The following is a 23,707-nucleotide window of genomic DNA, read 5'->3' as shown; positions in this document are numbered from 1 at the left end:
GAATGTCAGTGCTATTTACATATGAATGCCAGTAATTTACATGTAAACACAGGGTCTGCAGGTGAGTCATCTGTACACAACAATAGGGCAGAGCTGGGCAGCATTAGTAGAAGCACTTCACACTGAGATATCGGGACACAGCACAGGACTAAAACCTTAAGGGACAAGGGAATTAAAACCAGGATAGTTGGCAAGTATGAGGCAGCTGCTTTGGGCCCCACAACAATGACAGGGCCCAGGGCAGCTGCCCCTTTTGCCCTGCCTTAAAAACGGCCCTGTGTCCCATGATGCCCAGGCACTCTGCAGTGTAGTTGAGCATCATGGGAAATGTAGTTCCCAAACATCTGGGGGTGCCAAGGTTCACCATCACTGCTCTAGGGTATTCTGCAGAGCATGCACTGGCACCCATGATTAGGGAGACGATCGTCTAGGTGCATGGATGGTGCAGCTGTCCCATCCAAAATGACACAGCGAGAGAGGGTGTGTTGTGTGCTGGGCGGTATATACACTTCTGACCCCGTGCGCTTTGTACATTACATAACCCTGAGCCCTGCACTTTGCACATTACAGACACCTGGCCCCTGTACTCTGTATATTACATACCCCTGAACCCTGCACTTTGTACATTACATAACCCTGAGCCCTGCACTTTGTACATTACATACACCTGAGCCCTGCACTTTGTACATTACATACACCTGAGCCCTGCACTTTGTACATTACATACACCTGAGCCCTGCACTTTGTACATTACATACACCTGGCCCTTACACTTTGTACATTACATACACCTGGCCCTTACACTTTGTACATTACATACACCTGGCCCTTGCACTTTGTACATTACAGACACCTGGCCCTTGCACTTTGTACATATCAGCGCTATAAAAATGTACTGATTACTGTAAAAATGTCACTGGCAGGGAAGGGGTTAACGCCAGGGGGCGATCAAGGGGTTAACTGTGTTCCCTGTGTGTGTTACTAACTGTACGGGGAGAGGACTGACTTAGAGGAGATGACGGATCATGGTTCCTAGCTAGAACACACGATCTGTCTCTCCTCTCAGCACAGAACAGGGATTTGTATGTTTACACACACACACACACGTCCTTGTTCTGTCTCTCGTGCCCACGATCGCTCGTGGCCGGCGGTCATCGCGACCGCCGGGTACGCGCATCTGCACCCCCGCAGTGCAGCGCGCGCACGCCTGCTATCCTGGTCCCACGAGCCGGCGCATAGGTACATCAGTTTGCGGGATCATGCCGACCTGCCGCCGTAAAATGACGGCGGCTGGTCGGCAAGCGGTTAAAAAAAATAAAATTGCCGATATTTATTATAGCAAAAAGTACAAAATGTGTTTTTTTTTTTTTCTAATTGTCGTTCCTTATTTTGTTTAGAGCGCCAAAAATAAAAACTGCAGAGGCGATCAAATACCTCCAAAAGAAAACTCGATTTGTGGGGAAAAAGGGCGTCAATTTTGTTTCACTTCTGTGTTCACTTTTGTGTCACTGAGCAGCCAAATCTTCCAGGGCTGAAGTGGTCTTATTGATCGATCTGCTCTCTGTGTGTATATGGGGCATTATTGATCGATCTGCTCTCTCTGTGTGTGTATGGGGCATTATTGATCGATCTGCTCTCTGTCTGTGTGTGTATGGGGCATTATTGATCGATCTGCTCTCTGTCTGTGTGTGTATGGGGCATTGTTGATCGATCTGCTCTCTCTCTCTGTGTATGGGGCATTATTGATCGATCTGCTCTCTGTCTGTGTGTGTATGGGGCATTATTGATCGATCTGCTCTCTGTCTGTGTGTGTATGGGCCATTGTTGATCGATCTGCTCTCTCTCTCTGTGTATGGGGCATTATTGATCGATCTGCTCTGTGTTTGTGTGTATGGGGCATTATTGATCGATCTGCTCTCTCTCTGTGTATATGGGGCATTATTAATCGATCTGCTCTCTGTGTGTGTGTATGGGGCATTATTGATCGATCTGCTCTCTGTGTGTGTATGGGGCTTATTGATCGATCTGCTCTCTGTGTGTGTATGGGGCATTATTGATCGATCTGCTCTCTGTGTGTGTATGGGGCATTATTGATCGATCTGCTCTCTCTCTCTCTCTGTGTATGGGCCATTATTGATCAATCTGCTCTCTGTGTGTGTATGGGGCATTATTGATCGATCTGCTCTGTCTGCGTGTGTGTATGGGGCATTATTGATCGATCTGCTCTCTCTGTGTGTGTATGGGGCATTATTGATCGATCTGCTCTCTGTGTGTGTATGGGGCATTATTGATCGATCTGCTCTCTCTCTGTGTATATGGGGCATTATTAATCGATCTGCTCTGTGTGTGTGTGTGTGTATGGGGCATTATTGATCAATCTGCTCTCTGTGTGTGTGTATGGGCCATTATTGATCAATCTGCTCTCTGTGTGTGTGTATGGGGCATTATTGATCGATCTGCTCTCTCTCTGTGTATATAGGGCATTATTAATCAATCTGCTCTGTGTGTGTGTGTGTGTGTGTGTGTGTGTGTGTGTATATGGGGCATTATTGATCGATCTGCTCTGTGTGTGTGTGTGTGTGTGTGTGTATGGGGCATTATTGATTGATCTGCTCTCTGTGTGTGTATGGGGCATTATTGATTGATCTGCTCTCTGTGTGTGTATGGGGCATTATTGATCAATCTGCTCTCTCTCTCTCTCTCTGTGTATGGGCCATTATTGATCAATCTGCTCTCTGTGTGTGTATGGGGCATTATTGATCTGCTCTGTCTGCGAGTGTGTATGGGGCATTATTGATCGATCTGCTCTCTCTCTCTCTGTGTGTATGGGGCATTATTGATCGATCTGCTCTCTCTCTCTCTCTCTCTGTGTATAGGCAGATTGCATTCATGGAGGAGAAGTATCCAAACTGTTTTTTTTTTTCTTGCGTTGTTTGAAAAGAAATGTATCCATGGCAGGAAAGGCGACACAGAGGAGAGCCGCTTCTAATGGTAATAGTATCTCTGATTCCATGCAATGGGATAATAGGGAGCGCTGATTGCTTGTGAGCACTACACACCGGAACTATAACCGCGAGTGAAATCGGAGCACAATGTACGGTTAAGCACCCCCCCGTCTGTAATTCAAGCGGCATTTAATCTGTATGGGCAGCGTCTAATGCCCCCTCTTCAATGTAATTTATCTGATCACTAAGCATCCCTCTTGCATTGCCCACAATGGGCTCTCTGCAGCTATATTAAATTAAAAATACCCGCGATTGTACTAAGAGGATTGCTCGGCAAATGAGAGGAGATGTTAATGAGATATGTGCAGCGGGAAAACGCGGAGGATTCTTGGGCTATTTTTGGGACGAGGTTAAACTGGGGAATCTGCAGTGTACGGGAAACTGACGCTGAGAATGCATAGCGGTCCCTTAAAGATCTCTATACGGTGCTGGTTGACCCGACTCGTTAAAGCCCAAATTATCCATTAGGTTTAAATTGGCAAAATACAGCGCATCCGGAAAGTATTATAGCTTACACATATCCGACCCCTATACCCTGTACATTATATACGCCTGTACTCTGTATATTACATACCTCTGAGCCCTGCACTCTGTACATTACATGCTCCTGACCCTTGCACTTTGTACATTACACACCTCTGAACCCTGCTCTTTGTACATTATATATTCACGACCCCTGCTCTTTGGAGATTACACATATCTGACCCCTGCACTCTGTACATTACATACTCCTGACCCTTGCACTTTGTACATTACATACCTCTGACCCCTGCTCTTTGTACATTAAACATATCTGACCCCTGCACTCTGCACATTACATACTCCCGACCCTTGCACTTTGTACATTACATACCTCTGACCCCTGCTCTTTGTAGCTTACACATATCTGACCCCTATACCCTGTCCAATATATACACCTGTACTCTGTATATTACATACCTCTGAGCCCTGCACTCTGTACATTACATACTCCTGACCCTTGCACGTTGTACATTACATACCTCTGACCCCTGCTCTTTGTAGATTACACATATCTGACCCCTGCACTCTGCACATTACATACTCCCGACCCTTGCACTTTTTACATTACATACCTCTGAACCCTGCTCTTTCTACATTATATACTCATGACCCCTGCTCTTTGTAGATTACACATATCTGACCCCTGCACTCTGTACATTACATACTCCTGACCCTTGCACGTTGTACATTACATACCTCTGACCCCTGCTCTTTGTACATTATATACTCATGACCCCTGCTCTTTGTAGATTACACATATATGACCCCTGCACTCTGTACATTACATACCCCTGACCCTTGCACTTTGTACATTACATACCTCTGACCCCTGCTCTTTGTAGATTAAACATATCTGACCCCTGCACTCTGCACATTACATACTCCGGACCCTTGCACTTTGTACATTACATACCTCTAACCCCTGCTCTTTGTAGATTACACATATCTGACTGCTGCACTCTGTACATTACATACTCCCGACTCTTGCACTTTGTACATTACATACCTCTGACCCCTGCTCTTTGTACATTATATACTCATGACCCCTGTTCTTTGTAGAAGCCGGTCTCAGTGTCCACAGACAACGGCACACTGCAGTGCAGTTAGGGGACAATAAGACGTGCCCCCCCCCCCCCCCCGCTCTGCATAGACCTGGCCATGTCCCTGGTGGCTTGGGCTATGCTGTGCGGAGACTTCTAGGAGCAGGCCCCAAGTGGCGAAGGGAGGTATTGCGGTCTGGTCTCCATGGTCAGCAAGTATATATAGAACTTGCAATTCTAGCCCTGATTTTATACATTCGTGCCTAAAGACATCCGGATTCCTCCATGGGGGGCACCAATAGGTGACATCCCTGGAGGGATACCCAGATAGCCGGTCAGGATAATGAGTTCCATACAACATGATAGAACAAAACAGTAATATAAATGACAAGAACGCACATAAACCAATGAGGGTGGCATTAAGCTTCCATTTATCCTCCTAGATCTTCAAGCCAAGCAATATCCAATGAGATTAGATCCATGACCCACATTATACTAACATGCCAAATAAAAACTATATGCTGGAGACATATCACTGGATACTAACAGTAAAAATATCACCAGCCTCAAGCAAAGAAATGGTCTATATGATAAAACCTCATTGATGCCAGGTGATTTGGTGGTTTCCAGACGTTCGATCCACAAAGTCTCCTTCTGGAGAATGCGTTTATCCCAGTTGCCGCCACGTGGGTCCTGGGGTATCACTTCTAGTACTAGAAATCGCACAAGGGCAGTAATAAATTTGTGATATAGATCCAGGTGTCGGCTAACAGGAGTAATCATTTTGGCATATTCTGCATAGTATATTTGCTTGTAGATCCGTTGTTGGAACTGGCGGATTGCTTTCCCTACATAAAATGCTCCGCACTGGCAGAGCATCAAATATACCACTCCTCGCGTGTCACAATCCGCGTGAAAGCTTGGGGAAAACATTTCTCCGTTGGGTAGGCAAAAACGTGTCTATATATGCCATTGGGCAATATGTGCACTGGCCACAGATGGAGATCCCTCTACCTGTCGACGCATCATTGCCTTTGGGTGTGTATTGGCTGGTTGTGATTTTGCTCCTTATTGAGGTAGTCTTACGGAACGATATCTCCGGGGTTTCCCTCAGAGATTTTTTGAGGATGGGGTCCTCACTCAAAAGGTGGCAATGTTTTTGCATACAGTTTTGCAGCTGGTGATGCTGTGTGGAGTACTTGGTAATGAACTTAGTGGTGTGTTGCATGATATTTTTATTTGAATTGGGACATAACAGGGAATTTCTACTGTGATTGAATGCTTTATTACATGCCTTCCTAAGCAGGCTTTTGCTGTAGCCCCGCTGACGAAGGCGCGTGCGTAATTCTGCTGCTTGAAGCTTGGAGTCATGTTCGTGGGTGCAATTACATCGAAGGCGAATTTACTTGGCATAGGGTATGCTATGAACTAGGGAGGCGAGTCCACTTTGCGCATGCAAGATAGTGTTGCCTGCATCTGATATCGGGTAGAGACAGCCCTCTTGTACCGGGTCCCCATCAGTTTAGAAGGGATCCTGGGGCAGAGAGGGGACTATTTAGAGTAGACTCTCACCCTCCGCACCCATAATCTCACTCCAATCCCCCCCCCCCGTCCATCTTTAAGAATCAGAAATGCATTTTTCTTATATATACTTTTTTTTTTGGGGGGGGGGACCCTCCCTGGGTAAGAATGATATCCAAGTCACCAGCAGCCTCTTGTTATCTTGACGTCATGCACTCCAGGGTGCTATAGGGCAGTGATGGTGCACCTTGGCACCCCCAGATCTTTTGGAACGACATTCCCTATGATGCTCAGTACTTTTCCAAAACAATTTAGTAGCAAGCCCTTTCTGTGTATCCTTATAGATCATCAGATACAAAAAAGGAAATGGTTTCCCTATGCCAATTCATTGTAAATCTAAGGTTAAACTTATTGATATTTAGTTCATGCATAAATTCATCCAGCTATTCTACCGTGCCTGTCTGTATGAGCAATATATCATCTATGTACCTGAACCAGCACAAAGTCTGGTCCAGGTAACGTGCATCACTAGAGAAGATCTTGTGCTCCCACCCCCCAGGTACAAGTTGGTGTAGGCTGGGGCGCAAATTGTGCCCATGGCGACCCCCTGCACCTGGAGGTAGTGGGAGCCAAGGAATGTGAAACAGTTGTGCCTGAGGATAAATTACAGCAGTTGGATAATAAAGGCATAAAAATCCCACTGTCTACGATCCCGTTCCATGAGAAAAGTCTTAATAGTCTGTAAGCCCAGTTCATGTTCATGTACAATGCTTCTACGTCAATGGTGACCAATAATGCTTTGGGCGGAATGGTAAGACCCTCCAGACGTTTAAGTAAGTCCAGTGTATGTAAGAAGGGAGTCTGGTGACATTGGGGCATGAGGAACAAGTCCACAAACCTACTGGCGTTTTCTGTATTGGACCAGGTTCCCGACGCTATAGGTTTTCTTGGTGGTGTCTCTAAATTTTTATGTATCTTAGGGATAGCATAAAAAATAGGTTCTCTGGGGAAAGATGTATTAAGAAATTCATGTTGTTTTTTGATTGATTCCTGCTCAAATTGGGCAACAGTTTCCATTGGGATACGCCGATACCATTCACTATTATTTAGACTGTTATGGCACATTGTTCCATACTGTTCTTGGGTCATTAGCGTTATATTGCCGCCTTTGTCTGACGGTTTAATCAGTGTCCTGTCTATGATGTAGTGAGGTCTGGGCTTGCTGCGGATGGACTGTGAGCTTAGACATATGGGAGGATTGGGGTATGCGCCTGATCTCACATGACCATGGCAATAAGAAAGGCCGATATTTGAGGAATGGTCGTAAGATCAGGGAATTGGTTAGATTTGGTTGTGAAACGTGAGTCTTGACGTGTGTCCACAATGGATGGTTTGGCTGGGGTCTTCCTGGGAGGTCTCGTTATATTCCCTGTTTTCTCCTAACAGAAGCCTCTTAAAGCTCTAAAGTCACACATTGTGGAATTTTTTCTGATAGGTCTTTTTTCTTCCTTTGTTCCTTGCTTGTCTGTATCAAAAAATATACTTATAGGTAAGTTTCCTTGCAAAAAGATAGCGATCCTTAATGGCTTCGTATTTATCCAATTTACTCGTGGGACAAAAACTCAAACCCAGTTTCAAAACTGCCAGTTCATCCCGGGAAAGCGGATAGGGTGTCAAATTGATGACGCTGAGCTCGTCAAGGTAGGTTGGGGGGTGCCGTCCCTAAAGGGAGGCTCGGCCGGGTCATATAGGTGTCTAAGGTTGTTTGTCTGTTAATCTCCGAGGTTAACACCATTGTTGAGCTAGAATGAGGCACTGGTGTGTTTGGTGGATTGGACAGTCTAGTGTCACCCCCTCCACTGGCTTGACTAGGTATAGCACTGGATTAAAGTGACTGTGATAGGTTTTGAGTTTGCATAAGTTGTAGTGCTTGGGCCGCTATGGAACTGTGCCAACTTCGCGCATGCGCGATGCCGTTCGGCCAGACTGGGTGACGCCAGACGCTGTTATGACGCATGATCCCGGTCGGGGCATATAAAACAGAGACGAGGTGTCCATTTCCCCAGGTGCCTCAAGGGTGATGGACATACCCCCGCTCCTCTGGCTTTAACCTGGATATACTCGGGAAGTCTACCATTCAGGTGGGTTATCCATGTCCCGAGTGGCACCAAGTACAGGTGTCTAGAGGTACTTTTTCCTCCCCTGTCCCCCTCACTATGGCTTTACTTTCTTTCTTTTCCCTCTCAGGGACTACAAGCAGAATCAATCTGGCACCATATTTTCTGTTAGCAGCAGAATTTTCTTTACTCTCCATTAGCAGCAGATTTTGTTTCACAATACCTGCAACAGTTTCAACGTAAATCCATGCTCCTTGCTGTACTATTTACATCATTATATTGCCATACTTGTACCCTTTGTACTGATATCGAGCCTCATTGGAGAACCATGTCTCCTGTTCCTTTCTTCCCCCTTTTTTGTTAAAGTGATTGACTTTTCATCTCTCTTAACTTCTTTATAGAATAAGCCCTCCACCCAAATCCTAATTATTAAATGATTCTAAGTCAAAACATTCCATTTGGTGCTCCCACTTGTACTTCATTAGAAATCATTTTAGTCGGTTGTTGATTCCGTCTGAAAAGTTTTCCGCACACTAATTACAGGTTACGTTTCCTCATTAGTAGGTGGTGAGACTTTACTTCCTCTTCTTTTGAGTAATTAAGTAACAGTGCCGGAGAATTTGAAAGCCCGGGCCATTAACACTTCATTAGACGAGCGAATGTTCCCTCCTGAATAGCGCAGTTTCGTGTTGGAATTTGGAAGAGGAGTTTGATATTATCTTCGGAATACGATCACAAAAAGATGATTTGCACTGTACACAATTGTACGGGAAATTAGAATAAATTAGGAAACAATTAGCAGCCAATTTACTCTATGTAAATATTATAATACTGTTGAGGCAGCTGGAACAATTAATGCATTACAAATACAAATTACCCGACTGATTTACCCTTCGTAGAATAGGCATCGCATCTGCGCGCCGCTCAAGTTTTTGCCATTAGCTTCCGAATGAGATGGAATCACTTGCATAAGTTTTACGAGTTATTTAAATTCTTCCTGCAAAGACAAGGGGTGGGCAGGAGGGACGGCCGCCCTGGGCACTGCAGTATAATGTGAGGTGGGAGGGCACCATGAGGAGATTGGGGGGGGGGGCAAGGGGATTTGTGTTGGAAGGGGGAATTTGGGGGGGGGGGGGGGTCAGGGAGTAAGGCTGGCCATACACGTAGCTACCGTATTTATCGGTGTATAACACGCACCCCAAGTTTAGCAGGGAATTTTAAGGAAAAATACTTTTAGGAGGGAAGTTTAAGGAAAAAAAACTTACATTTAAATGCCCATCAATGCAGCCTTGTCCATCATTGTCAGTTTTTTTTTTTGCAGCTTTGCCTTTTAAAATGGCGCAGCCGAGATACAGATCTCGGCGGCGTTGGGTAGTTCTCGGCGTCTTTCGGCCGTTCTCAGCAGCTGTCGGCCGTTCTAGACAGCTTTCGGCCGCCTTTGGCCATTCTTGGCCGCTTTTGGCCGCCTTCGGCCGTTCTCGGCAGCTTTTCGGCCCATGAGAACAGCCGAAGGCGGCCGAAAGCTGCTGAGAATGACCGAAGGCGGAAAGCTGCCGTGAACGGCCGAAAGCCACAGAGAAGGGCTGAAGGCGGCTCAAAGACACCCAGAGGCTCACAACGGCGGGGGATCGGCGTATAACACACGCCCGCGATTTTCCCCTGATTTTAAGGCCAGTGTTATACGCTGATAAATACGGTAATTTCTTTCCTGGGTTGCAGGAATGAGATTTGCTTGATGCCCCCATCAACACAGACAGTGTTGATGCGGGAATCCCTCCTGAAGAGCCACTAGCAATAATCCCAGGTACAACCTGGCATGATGGATTTTGCCAAGTTGATCGATCGATCAACTTGGTACATTCAGCCTGCCCACACATGGTTCACGTATGGCCTGATTAAGAATTGTTCTAAGAGAGGAAAGTTGAGGGGGGGGGGTGAATTTGTGCTGGGAGGGGGATTTGGAGTGGGGGGGGATGTATAATTGGAGGCGAAATTTTAGATTTGTGCTAGAAGGGGTGATTTTTTTGGGGGGGGGGGGTTGTGTTTGGGGAATTTGGGGGGGCAAAGAGTTGTAGTGGGAAGGTGGATTTCAGCAGGGAACAGATTTGTACTGGGGAGAAGGGGGAATTTATGCTTAGGAGGTAATCATGGAGATTAGTGCTCAGTTTTTTGTGGGTGGTGAGGTGGGTTTTCTGACCCGCTCAGGCATTTTGAGGGGGGGGGGGGGGTGGGCACAGTTTGGCATGTTTACCCTGGGCTCTAGATGGCCTTGCCGCGTCACTGGTCCCGGAGTCCCTTTAACTGGGAAGGACTGCCCGATCACATCACCCCTCTAATTGGCTGCTCAGGAGTCAGTCCTGTTAGCAAAAATACATCAGTCACGCGTGGATGCATATGTGCCTCATGCCAACACTGCACTCATGCAATATATGGGTGGCAAGAAGTTAAAATCGAATTCTTTTTCAGTTTTGGATGGAGTGTAGAAGAGTTATAAATGCTGTCTGGTGTTTATACCTGTATGTGACCAATGACACATCCTGTCCTTTTGACACCTGCGTGGACAAAATGAAGGAGCAGTTCTCACAGGGACAGGAAGACACGGGCAATAATATTCTTCTAAACCCTTTCTCCATATACATTTTTGTTTTTCTTCTGGGTCCTCAGGAACATATCTGGGTCAATTGCTGCCCTAGGTGGCTGTTTTTGGCCCCCTTTTTCCCTCCTGAAAACATTTAAAAGCTGGTAGGATCTCCATTGGTCACTTGGTTTAGCATGGCAACCCATCCACATTCCACCAAGAAGAAACCATCAAAAGCAGCTACAATCACAGTGTTAGGAAAGCGCTGTGCAGTAGAACCTCATTGGCTTACAGCCGTGGTCTCCAAACTGCAGCCTTTTGCCTGCCTATATGTGGCCCTTGGGACAATACTTCTTGCACTGATAAAAGGCGCTATTCCTTTTATTGACACCAAGGATGGGGCATCATTTCCCCCACTGACACCAGTGATGGGGCACTATTCCTCCCACTGACACCAATGATGGGGCACTATTCCCCCCACTGACACCAGTGATGGGGCACTATTCCTCCCACTGATACCAATGATGGGGCACTATTCCTCCCACTGACACCAGTGATGGGGCACTATTCCTCCCACTGACACCAGTGATGGGGCACTATTCCTCCCACTGACACCAGTGATGGGACACTATTCCTCCCACTGACACCAATGATGGGGCACTATTCCTCCCACTGACACCAGTGATGGGGCACTATTCCTCCCACTGACAACAATGATGGGGCACGATTCCTCTCACTGACACCAGTGATGGGACACAATTCCTCTCACTGACACCAATGATGGGGCACTATTCCTCCCACTGATACCAATGATGGGGCACTATTCCTCCCACTGACACCAATGATGAGGCACTATTCCTCCCACTGATACCAATGATGGAGCACTATTCCTCCCACTGACACCAATGATGGGGCACTATTCCTCCCACTGATACCAATGATGGGGCACTATTCCTCCCACTGATACCAATGATTGGGCACTATTCCTCCCACTGACACCAATGATGGGGCACTATTCCTCCCACTGATACCAATGATTGGGCACTATTCCTCCCACTGACACCAATGATGGGGCACTATTCCAGCCACTGACACCAATGAGGAGGAGTGTTAAATAAAAAGAGGTAGATGTGGCGCTGTTCTAGTGCACAATCATTGCACGCCCCTGTGTAAAAATCTGTGTATCCCTATATTATACTCCCAATGTAAAAAATAAATAAAAAACACATCAAAGTTGCTAAACGTGTTTAAAGTGTCAAATGCTTGGTGCAAACACTAGAGTGTGGAGGTGCTGACAATGCACATATGCAAGAGTAAATGAGTGAGCTGTGATCATATATAGTCCACGTCTCAATACTTAAAAAGAAATTTCATGCGAAAAAAAATATATATATACACTGTGATCATATACAGTCCATTATTCATTCCAGGTGATCAAAAGGTAAAAAAAAAAAAAAAAAAAAAAAAATGATATATATATATATATATATATATATATATATATATATATATATATATATATATATATATATATATATATACATACACGGTATATATATATATATATTTAAAAATAAAAATAGAAAAAAATAAAGTGACAGTTGCTCTTCAAATCCTTGCTCCATGCTCCTTATAAATAAAGTGACAGTTGCTCTTCAAATGCTCCATGCTCCTTATAGACCCCCTATAGGTACTGCACTCACCCGAGCCACTCACCCCACACAGGGGTATCTCGCTTTCACTGTATCTGCCACTGTGCAGCAATCTCCAGATCTTTAAATGTGAGTACTCAACGCCAAAAAGACTGTAAAGCAAATTATAAAAATAAGCTGCTCCCCTGATTTGATCAATAATGGTCAAAGAACAGTTTAGTGGTACGTAGAGGGCGCAAAATAATGACTATTATTAAAAAAAAATACAAAAATCTCCAGATCTTTGTCTGCTGTATCAGCTATATCTTTCCTTGCTTGCGGTGTCAGGTGTGTCTTTCTCCTTCTAAATCTCCCTCCAGATCACCCACATATAAGAAAGAGACATCTCCATAGTGTGATTCAGTTTTCAATTAAATTTCTTGTTACATAAAAGGTTGGAAACATACTCACATTGTTTCAGATGCATAAAGCCTTTAAAAACAGGAAGCAGGGACGATTTGTGCTCCACAGCCTGGAACCGGAAGTGACGCTAAGAAGCAAGATGCTCCGCCCTACGTGTTTCGTCATCAAGACGTCATCTGGAAGCGGTGTCATCTTGCTACACTATAGAATGTGGACAGCCCTGATTTTTAGTCATGTGACCATGGCGATTTTTGGTTAGTCTGTCAGATAAATAAATACGGGCGCTATCTGTGGTGTTATTGTCCTTTTTTTATTATATCGTCTCTCGTGCCCATAATGCCTTGTAATTACAACACTGTTCCTTCCACTGATACCAATTGTACATCATAGAGGATAACAGACAGGTGAGTGGAGTTGATGACATTAGCATCTAACAGTATGAGTCCCAACAGTGTGAATCAGTCACTATTCTAATATGGCAAATAAAGGGTTCCCAGAGTCTGTGTGTCTTGGGGGGACATGGACCTGAATCTAAAGTAACACCACCTCCAGGGTCCCCAGGCATACAGCTCACAAAGAGCACCGTTCCCCCAAATGCCAGGGCCCATAATTGGTGAGCATGCAGTCCCCTCCAAAAGCCTCTGTCCCGGGTGAGTCTGTCACACCAATGATAGGGCACTATTCTTCCTACTGACACTAATGATGGGGCTCTTTTCCTCCCACTTATAACAATGATTGGGGCGCTATTCCTCCCACTGATATCAATGATGGGGCACTATTCCTCCCAATGATGGGGCATTATTGCTGCCACTAATACCAATAATGGTGGGGGTGGGGGGGGCATTATTCTTCCAACAATATCAATGATGGGACACTATTCCCCCCACTACTGCCAAAGATGGGGCACTATTCCTCCCACTGATACCAATGATGGGGTACTATTCCTCCCACTGACACCAATGATGGGGCACTATTCCTCCCACTGACACCAATGATGGGGCACTATTCTTCCCACTAATAACAATGATGGGGCACTATTCCTTCCACTGATATCAATGATGGGGCACTATTCCTCCCACTGACACCAATAATGGGGCACTATTCCCCCCACTGATACCAATGATGGGGCACTACTCCTTCCACTGATAATGATGGGGCACTAGTCTTCCCACAAACTTGGAAACCCCCGGATTATAGTATTGCCCCCCACCCCCACCCCATACTGCTGTGTAGGGGATTTCTGGAAATTAACATAAAGTTTGAATCAATTTATTTCATTTCCAACACATTTACATACTTTTATTAAACACACGTATTGAAGCCTCTGGATTGTTCTTCCCTCCAAGACTAAAACCTCAAACAGCCTTTAGCAGGTGGTTCTTCTCTCCTTTTTTGCATTGATGGGTAGGAATATCCAAAACTCCAGTAAATGTTTGCTCATTCTTTGTGATGACCTTGACCCTTCCATGGCCATCACTCTTAGGGCCCGTTTACACTTGCTTCAAAACAAGGCTTCACACAGGCTTTGTTAAAGCTCTCTGAATGCCAGTCAAAGCTCCTGTCACTCAATAAAATGGTTCGCTTACAGTCCTGTTTACACCTTGTGTTTGCTTTGCTTTGGCTTCTCTTCAAAAATTATAACCCAATGTCACTTTAGTGGTGCTTCAAAGCATCTTCAAAGCCTCCATAGAACTTTATGACAAAGCTCGCTTGAAGCACCTGCAGCTTTTGAGAGGCTTTAATGAGGTATGAGATATCCACACGCACAGGGCATCTGTCAAGCTTCAATAAAGCTTCAAAAGAGCATCACGCACGCATCGCCAGCGCGTCACCGAAGCACCACCAAAGCTCAAAAACACATCATAAAAGCATGTTGAAGTAGGTAGGCACTTTAATGCCTGTTGAAGCCGAAACAAGTGTAAATGAGCCCTAAATTTACAAGGGTGCCTCTGTCACATGAGCCGTTGGCAGGGTTTGTTCTGTTCCATTCATTCTCCTAACGTCCCTCCTGAGGACCTATAAATGGGTTCCCCAAAGAGACAAAGTATGTCCGCCCACGTCCTGCTTGAAGACATATTCTTCACATGCTTATTATCTTTGTTAAACCATCACGTATACTGCATACCTACCACACCATGAGGACTATCCTCTCTCTCCTTTCTTTCTGATGGACATTGCAGAGTGTTCTCCCAACCACAACTCTCCTATGGAGGACCACCACCCAACACATATCAAATCTCCAGGGTGGAGATGTTACCACTGAGGCAACTCATCCGCCAGATTCCACGCAAAGGCAACTGAAACATCACTTTGCGTGAACTGAGCTTTAAAGGGGAATTTCACTTTTTCCAGAAAATAGCCTATGCAATGAAGGGGCTCCAGCAGGTATTAAAAAACTGTGGAGCTTTGTAAAATTTTATTGTTATGCCTGTAGGCCATTTGGGCCCTCCTAGAAGCCTGGCCAAGAAACTCCCAGTTGGGAAGCCTCCATGTCCTGCCTGGTCACTGGGACCTGGAAACCATTGGACGTTCACTCCCAGCATTGCAGGAGCGAAAGCCAACAGTTTGCACTTTCATGCAGCAAGGCAGGATGTGAGGATTGCTAAATAAGTTTGTTGGCTAGATTTCAGGAGGCTGCCGAAATGGCCTACAGCATGCATCATTCAGTGGCGGACCGCGGCCCGGATCCGGACCTGTGGTTACGCCATTTGGGAGCCAGTTCTGTCTCCCAAATTCCACTGTCTATTGTTATGCCTGTTGGCCATTTGGGCCCTCCTGAAAGCCTAGCCAAGAATTTGCTAGCTGGCAGCCTCCATGTCCTGCCTGGTCACTGGGACCTGGCAACCATTGGACATTCACTCCCAGCATTACAGGAGGGAAAACCAACAGTTTTCACTTTCTTGCAGCAAGGCAGGATGTGAGGATTGCTAACTGAGTTTGTTGGCTAGATTCCAGGAGGCTGCTGAAATGGCCTACAGCATGCATCATTCAGTGGCGGACCACGGCCCGGATCCGGACCTGGTCACTGTCCCATCCGGACCTGTGGTTACGCCATTTAGGAGCCAGTTCTGTCTCCCAAATTCCACTGTCTATTGTTATGCCTGTAGGCCATTTGGGCCGTCCTGAAAGCCTAGCCAAGAATTTGCCAGCTGGCAGCCTCCATGTCCTGCCTGGTCACTGGGACCTGGCAACCATTGGATGTTCACTCCCAGCATTACAGGAGCAAAAACTAGTAGTTTTCACATTCTTGCAGCAAGGCATTGCTAACTGAGTTTGTTGTCTAGATTTCAGGAGGCTGCATCATTAAGTAGCGGACCGCGATCCAGATCTGGACTGAGTCACTGTCCCATCCGGACCTGTTCCGAACGCCATTTAGGAACCAGTTCTGTCTTCCAAATTCCGCTGCCTATTGCTTTGCCTGTTGGCCATTTGGGCCCTCCTGAAAGCCTGGTCAAAAATCTCCCAGCTGGCAGCTTCCATGTCCAGCCTGGTGACTGGGACCTTGAAACCATTGTACATTCACTCCCAGCATTACGGGAGCGGAAACCAACAGTTCAGTTTCTGGCAGCAAGGCAGGATGGGAGGATTGCTAACTGGGAGTTCTTATTGGCTAGACTTCCGGGGGGGGGGGGGGGGTTTACTGAAATGGCATGCAGCAGGCATTACTAAATGGCGGACCGGGGTCCAGGTCCAGACGGAGTCACTGTCCCATCCGGTCCTGTGGTCATGCCATTTAGGAGCCAGTTCTGTACCCCAGCCTCCACTGATGTCATGGTCACAGGAAGGTGGAGAGCGGGAGGCTGGACAGAAAAAGAGCTCCCACCCTCCAAAGTGGCACCGAATGGAGGGTGAGAGCGGTAGCTGCTCGAGATAACTTTTCGAGATTAGCCAGCAGGCGATTGGTTGCTAGGACACAGCAACCAATCACCAGCAACCAGTCCCAGCAACCAATCACCAGCTTGTTAATATGCAAAGTTACCTCCAGCAGCTCCCACTCTTTCCTTCCATCAAGTGCTGCAGTGCCTCTCATACTCTGTCTGTCCCGCCAATCGCTCTCCACTCTGTGTACCTGAGGCAGAGGGCCTGGCTCTGAAGGATGGTGGAGCGGGGGATGTTTGATGTGAAAGTACAGAGAGCTTTACTATGGGGGGTGATGTAAAGGGGACCAAAGCATTACTGGTGGAGGGGGATGTAAAGGGGCAGAGATTGCTGTTGGGGATGTGCTGTGTGGGGGGTTGATGTGAAGGGGGGCAATGCTATTGGAGGTTGATGTGAAGGGGAGTGGTGATGTGGGGCAGTGGTCATCAACCCTGTCCTCAGGGCCCACTAACAGGCCAGGCTTTATGTATTACCTTGGGGAGATGGAGACTAGAATACTGCAATCACTGAGCAGCAAATGATGTCACCTGTGATGTATTTCAGTTTTCTTGCAAACCTGACCTGTTAGTGGTCCCTGAGGACAGGGTTTATGACCACTGCTGTGACAGATGATGTGGAGGGGGGCAGCACTGTTGGGGGGGTTGATGTAAAGGGGGTGGTGCTGTGGGGGATGATGTGGAGAGGGCAGCGCTGGTGGGGGGGGGGGGGGTCATGTGAAGGGGGACAGTGCTGTAGGGAGTTTTGATGTGAAGGGGGGCAACATTGTTGAGGGAATGCTGGGAAGGGGGGGCAGCGCTGTTGGGGGGTGATGTGAAGGAGGGTGCTGTGGGGGGATGATGTGAAGGGGGCAGCACTGTTGGTGGTTTATGTGAAGGGGGAAGTACTGTGTGGGATTATGTGGAGGGGGAAGCACTGTTGGGGAGCTGATTTAAAGGGGGCAGTGCTGTTGGGGGGGTGATGGGAAGGGGGGCAGCGGTGCTGTGAGGGGTTGATGTGGCAGGGAGTGCTGTGGGATGGGTTGATGTTAAGGGAGCAGTGGCTGTTGGGATGATGTGAAGGGGGGCAGCACTGTTGGGGTTGATGTTAAGAAGGGCAGTGCTGTGAGGGGGAAGTGGAGGGAGGTCAGTTCTGTTGGGGGTTGATGTGAAGGGGACGGTGCTGTAGGGGGGTGGTGTGAAGGGGGGCAACATTGTTGGGGAAGTGATGTGAAGGGGGTGCTGCGGGGGATGATATGAAGGGGGCACCACTGCTGGGGTTGATGTGAAGAGAGGCGGTGCTCTGGGGGGGTGATGTGGAGGGGGGCAGCACTGTTGGGGTTGATGTGAAGGGGACGATGCTGTGGGGGGGGGGATGTGGAGGGAGGGAAGTTCTGTGGGGGGCTAATGTGAAGGGGACAGTGCTGGGGGGGATGTGGAGGGGGGAAGTTCTTTTGGGGGCTGATGTGAAGGGGACAGTGCTGTGGGGGATTATGTGAAGAGGGCCAGCACTGTTGGGTGGTTGATGTGAAGGGGGGCGTGCTTTGGGGGGGGTGATGTGAAAGGAGGCAGCGCTGGTGGGGGGGTGATGTTAAAGGGGGCAGCCCTGCCCTGGTGATATGAAGGGGGGGTGCTTGGAGGAGGATAGGGGGCAGGGACAAAGGGTGGCTCAGGGTGAATCAAACTCTCATAGCTTCCCTTTACGGGTCGTTCTTTCTTGTGTGTTGGAATTAATTTGCTAATCAATTTGCTCCTTTTTACCGGCTACAAATCACTGTAACATTTAACTTTTGACAAAACACATAAAACTTCTGTTGCAAATCCCTGTGTTTGGTCTTCGTGACTGGAAAGCCATTGTAGCTGGATATCGTCAGAGCGTCTGGCGGAGAGTTTGTAGTGAATAATCCCCCATCTAATATGATGGCCTTTTCTGTAATGACAGGTGATTCATTCTCTAATGCCATATGGAACTCCCCGGCTCTGCCAGCGTAGTGCCGACAGCCCACTCAGATGCCAGCGTATGGAATGGAGCTCTCATAAAATAGGGACTCAATAATAGGTATTGAAAAATGAATTCTGACCACGGACTAACACGTACAGTTTATGTTTCATTTGCACGTTGCATGGTTTTGCATTTATCTGTAGGATATGTTTTAGGAAGATGTTGTAGGCTAGCAGAACTAGTAAAGGAGGCCATGACACATGATTACAATGCCTTTATGACAGAGGACAGAGGTGTCAAACTGCCGCATCAGCAGTATGGATCCCAGTTGTATTTGCAGTGTGCTGCATACAGAGTGCAGAGTTCAGGAGTGCACTAAGTACAGAGTGCAGAGTTCAAGAGTGTGCTGCATACACAGTGCAGAGTTCAGGAGTGCACTACATACAGAGTGCAGAGTTCTGTACGTACATTGTGCAGAGTTCAGGGGTGTGCTATGTACAGACTGTAGAGTTCAGGGGTGTGCAATGTACAGAGTGTAGAGTTCATGAGTGTGCTATGTACAGAGAGACCAGAGTTCTGTACGTACAGAGTGCAGAGTTCAAGATTGCGCTACATAGAGAGTGCAGAGTCCAAGAGTGGGCTATGTACAGAGTGCAGAGTTGAAGAGTGTACTACGTCCAATGTGCAGAGTTCAGGATTACGCTACGTACAGAGTGCAGAGTCCAGGTGTGTGCTAAGTACAGAGTGCAGAGTTCAGTAGTGCGCTACAAAGAGTGCAGAGTTCAGGAGTGCACTATGTACACAGTGCAGAGTTCAGGAGTGCTCTACATACAGAGTGCAGAGTTCAGGAGTGCGCTAAGGACAGAGTGCAGAGTTCAGGAGTGTGCTATGTACAGAGTGCAGAGTTCAGGAATGCGCTAAGTACAGAGTACAGAGTTCAGTGTTCAGGGTGCAGTAAGGACAGAGTGCAGAGTTCAGGAGTGTGCTACGTACAGAGTGCAGAGTTCATGAATGCGCTAAGTACAGAGTACAGAGTTCAGGAGTGTGCTACGTCCAACGTGTAGCGTTCAGGATTATGCTACGTACAGAGTGCAGAGTTCAGGAGTACGCTAAGTACAGAGTGCAGAGTTCAAGAGTGCGCTACAGAGTGCAGAGTTCAGGAGTGCACTATGTACAGAGTGCAGAGTTCAGGAGTGCTCTATGTAAAGAGTGCAGAATTCAAGAGTATGCTATGTACAGAGAGAACAGAGTTCTGTACGTACAGATTGTAGAGTTCAGGGGTGCGCTATGTACAGAGTGCAGAGTTCAAGAGTGCGCTAAATACAGAGTGCAGAGTTCAAGAGTGTGCTATGTCCAACGTGCAGAGTTCAGGCTTATGCTACATACAGAGTGCAGAATTCAGGAGTGTGCTATGTCCAACGTGCAGAGTTCAGGCTTATGCTACATACAGAGTGCAGAATTCAGGAGTGTGCTATGTCCAACATGCAGAGTTCAGGATTATGCTAAGTACAGAGGGCAGAGTTCAGGAGTGTACCTCCCTGTGTAGGTGGCTTTGCCTCACCTTGCAGGGAGATTGTGCTGCCCAACAGGCTCATGTGTTTACAAGTGACAGCGGGGAGCAGGAGTGAAGGGTGAGACCCGGAGGTGGTGGAATGGCTTTCCGCAATGTTCCAGCTAAAAAACTGGGTGCGAGGGCCACATGACAAGGCCTGGTGGGCCGAATGCTTTATAACAGCATAGACTTACACAGCCAAAAGTTGAGAATACTGAACTATCACCATACCACAGAACTTTCCAGAATTGACCTGGCATTGACAGAATTTCCATCCAGTTGCCAGGTCATTATCGAAATCAATAAAGCTCAAGAGCACTTTAGTCTGGTGTAGAACGCAGGCAGCCAAAGGTCCCAATCCAAACCAGCAATTTTTTTTTTTTCTGATTGAATTTGTGTTCAAAACTGATGAGATGTGCCATTCAAATAAGTTCCTATTAAAGCTGCGCAATTAATTGTTAAGAATCGCTATCACGATTTTTTCCCCCCTTGCGATCTTGACAAAGTATTTCCCGATTCTTTCTATGCAGAGAATTTTCTCTGCTCTGCTGAAGCCAACAACCTTCAAAAGAAAGGGGGGGGGGAAAAAAACGGGCAGTCTGCCAAGAATCACAACATTCTTTAGCAGTGCAATTTAAGTATAAACATTGTAACAATTTGTCCTTTAGATCAAAGGAATACACTTTGGTGTGTAAATGAGGGAAGTTTAACCACTTAAACACACTTTTTGTTAGAAAATTACTTAGAACCCCCAAGCATTATATATTTTTATATAATAATATATTTTTTAATATGATATATATAATTAAAAAAAAAAATGGGCTAACTTTAATGGTTATTTTATTTTTTATTTTTTTATTTAAGTGTCATTTTTTCCCCAAACGACTGTTGCGCAAATACAGTGTGACATAAAATATTGCAACAACCACTATTTTATTCTCTAGGGTCTCTACTAAAAAATATATTATGTTATGCCCTGTAAACACGGTGGGAAATTCCAACTGAAACGGTCCAATCGGATTATGTTGTCGGAAAATTCGATTGTGTGTGGGCTCTATCGGATTTTTTCTGACGGAAAAAGTTTGAGAGCTGGATCAAAAATTTTCCAACAACAAAATCCAATCTGACTTTTTCCGATCGTTTGTAGAGAATTCCGACAGACAAAGTGGCATGCATGCTCAGAATAAATGACGAGACGAAAGCTATTGGCTACTGACCTCTACGTAGTCCTGTCGTACGCAAGGAATGTCACCTCGTTCCGAATGATCGGATTTTCCGTCAACTGTGTCCGACCGTGTGTATGAAACACAAGTTTCGGGCAAAATCCGTCGGAAAAATTCCGGTCAGAATGTCCGAGCGTGTGTACAAGGCATTATATATATATATATATATATATATATATATATATATATATATATATATATATATATATATGTGTGTGTGTGTGTATGTGTGTGTGTGTGTATATATATATATATATGTGTGTGTGTGTGTGTGTGTGTGTGTGTGTGTGTGTATATATATATATATATATATATATATATATATATATGTGTATATATGTATATATATATATATATGTATATATATATATATATATATATATATATATATATATATATATATATATGTGTGTGTGTGTGTATATATATATATATATATATATATATATATAAAATATAACCTAATATATTTTTTAGTAGGGACCCTAGAGAATAAAATTGTGGTTGTTGCAATATTTTATGTCACACTGTATTTGTGCAGCAGTCGTTCAAATGCAATTTTTAGGGGAAAAAAATTACACTTAAATAAAAAATAAAAAAACGAACCAGTAAAGTTAGCCCAATTTTGTTTAGTATAACGTGAAATATTTTACGCTGCGAGAATCGTGAGAGAATTGTGATCCTTTTATTCTAAGCAAAAAAAATTGTGATTCTCATTTTGGCCAGAATCGTGCAGCTCTAGTTCCCATAGAAGCCAACAGCCGGGAATTCGCATCTGAACAGCACCGCAGTGCTCAGAAAAACGCACAGCGCTCTTTTTAAATTCGCACTTTCACTGCACAAATGATTATGGATGCACAGGGCAGACCCCGGATAAGTAACAAAAGAAACAATTCACTCGCAACAAAGTCCTAGGTTGGTGATATTTTTCAATTCGCAACTTTGTAGCCTTCTAAAGTCCCATACACACTATTAGATTTTCTGCTGAGTTTTTCCTTCAGATTTACCAAAATCATATAATATGAGGTCAAACCTTGGGCGTTTCAATTTGTATGCAAGCAGGCAGGCCCTTCCACTACATGGTTTTGGTAAATCTGAAGACAAAAGTCAGCAGAAAATCTGATAGTGTGTATGGGGCTTAAAGGGGTTGTAAAGGTAAATTTTTTATTTTCTACATAGCTTCCTTTAAGCTAGTGCATTGTTGGTTCACTTATCTTTTCCTTCGATTTCCCTTCTAAATGTTTTTTTTTCTTTGTTTTCTTTGTCTGAATTTCTCACTTCCTGTTCCTCCTCAGTAAGATGTTCAGTAAGCTGTTCTGGCTGACTAACCACCAGCTCGAATGATGGTGAGAAGTTTACTGAGGAGAAACAGGAAGTGAGATATTCAGACAAAGCAAAAAAACATTTAGAAGGGAAATCAAAGGAAAAGGTAAGTGAACCAACAATGCACTAGCTTAAAGGAACCTATGTAGAAAATAAAAAAATTACCTTTACAACCAGAATCTCCAGCTTACCCATTGGAAGGCTCTGTGGAGTTTGAACGATTTAGGATTCTGTGATCTCCCATTCTTTATTTGTAGAGGAGCCATCTGCTGCCGGTACCATCCGTGATAATAGGCTGTTCTACAATCCCTGAAGGCAAACTTGAACTAAAAAAAAAAAAAAAAAATCTTAAAAAAATAAAATAAAATAAGGACAACAGATGAATAATATTACAGCTCTTACTCATGAAGATAAATGTGCAAACCGGATGAGTAATTTAAAATTATATTATAGTTCCAACTCCAGTTAAATACAAGAGAAAGTTCCCAGAAAAGGAAGAACATCTTTTCTTTTTTTTTCTTTTTTTAACCCCTTAATCACTTGCGGTCCGGGGGGCAACTTAAAATTTTTTTTGCTCCCCTGCAGATCATGTAAGTTTGCCCCACTTACAAAGAAATGAAGGGTCTATCATTTTTTATCATTGGGGTATTTTAACCTTTTTAAGCCTTATGCCGCGTACACACAACCGGACTGTCCGGCAGACTAGGTCCAACAGTCTCCCCAACGGATTTTCAGCGGAGTCCCGACAGTCTTTCCGAACGAACGGACTTGGCCACACACGTACGGACTAAGTCTTTTTCGAAAGTCCGTTTGTTTTGAACGTGATGACGTAAACGAGACTAAACAAGGAAGTTCAATAGCCAGTAGCCAATAGCCGCCCTTGCGTCGTATTTGGTCCGTCGGACTAGCACACAGACGAGCGATTTTTCCCGATTTTTAGTCCGTCGGATAGATTTGAAACATGTTTAATTTCTAG

At 45.4% G+C, this 23,707-nt stretch overlaps 1 protein-coding gene across 1 annotated transcript in view; it reads left to right on the top strand.

Moving 5' to 3' along the window:
- Window positions 1–23,707, top strand: part of KCNIP2 (potassium voltage-gated channel interacting protein 2) — a 564,205-nt gene that overhangs the window by 52,771 nt on the left and 487,727 nt on the right. The window lies entirely within an intron of this gene.

Source organism: Lithobates pipiens, unplaced genomic scaffold, assembly GCF_037356315.1.
Source record: "Lithobates pipiens isolate NorthernLeopardFrog02 unplaced genomic scaffold, aLitPip1_a1.2 Scaffold_25, whole genome shotgun sequence".
NCBI classification, from domain to species: Eukaryota; Metazoa; Chordata; class Amphibia; order Anura; family Ranidae; genus Lithobates; species Lithobates pipiens.
The sequence above is the reverse complement of the archived record's forward strand: the minus strand, read 5'-3'. Positions and strand labels throughout refer to the sequence as shown.